Source organism: Rhagoletis pomonella, unplaced genomic scaffold, assembly GCF_013731165.1.
Source record: "Rhagoletis pomonella isolate Grant_MI unplaced genomic scaffold, Rhpom_1.0 Rhpom_scaffold_00003, whole genome shotgun sequence".
In the NCBI taxonomy this organism is placed as follows: domain Eukaryota; kingdom Metazoa; phylum Arthropoda; class Insecta; order Diptera; family Tephritidae; genus Rhagoletis; species Rhagoletis pomonella.
This window is the reverse complement of record NW_023458557.1, coordinates 7,672,700-7,673,736: the sequence shown is the minus strand read 5'-3', so window position 1 is coordinate 7,673,736 and position 1,037 is coordinate 7,672,700.

Here is a 1,037-nt window from a genome sequence, read left to right as displayed (position 1 = left end):
TATAAATTTCGCTTGCAGTAATTACTACATGGTAAGTGTTCCGCCAATATTTGGTTTCATAGGGATTCGGATACCTTCCTCATTGAAGTAATAAATAAAATTCGCTTAAGTGCCTTTTTCGGTTACGTGCACAAGTTTTTCGTGCAAAGAAGGATGTGCAGCTAAGCAAAATATACTGTATACCAAATAAAAGCTAAAGTTTCGGGCTAGACTTGAGCAAACTTAGAATAAAATCGACTGACCAGTTTTTGAGAAAATGCCCGAAATCTATATTTTTTAGTTTTCAGGCGACAAGTTATGACATATTTATATCTCATAAACACGGAGGTTAGCGTTAGATAGCTCGTTTGAAGGCCCTTCTACTGATGTCCGCATCAATGACATGGACTGAGTATTGCGGCCTCAGTGGTAGTGTGAAAATCGCCTTTTTGCGAATTTCAGGCAGCAGCCACGCCCACAAAGGCATACGAATCAAAACATCCTGGAACAAAACCTTAGTTTTTTTTGTACTATAATTCCTGAAAGTTTGAAAAAAATTAAATGAAGGTACCCACAGACGCCACATACATACCAAAGCTTCTCTTAGTGGAGACACGAACCAAAGCACATTTACCTCTATATCTTTCCAACTAGTAGTCGGAACTTAATATTTAAGGTATCGTTTGAAAGGTATTGGCCTATAGAATAGCACTAAATATGTTGGGTTTACCCACATGCCCCCTTAAACCGGCAAAAGCAAAAAAGCGTTTTTTGTTCCGCAACACTTTAGCCTATTATATAAGAATCCGGGAAATCGTTTATGAAGCTTGAACACATTTTCTGGACACACTCCTCAAGACGTTTCCAACGAAGTCTCAAACATGTCGATTGGATGTCTGGATAAAAACTTCCAAATCTCGTGTATACAGGATGTCCCAGAAGTAACGTGCCAAACTTTAGGGGAAGTTAGGTGGGGGGGTGAGCTCCCTGATAAACAAAAAGTTTTCAGGTAAAAGTGCCACCGTTTTTGAAATATTTACATTTTTTCGAATTTAAAA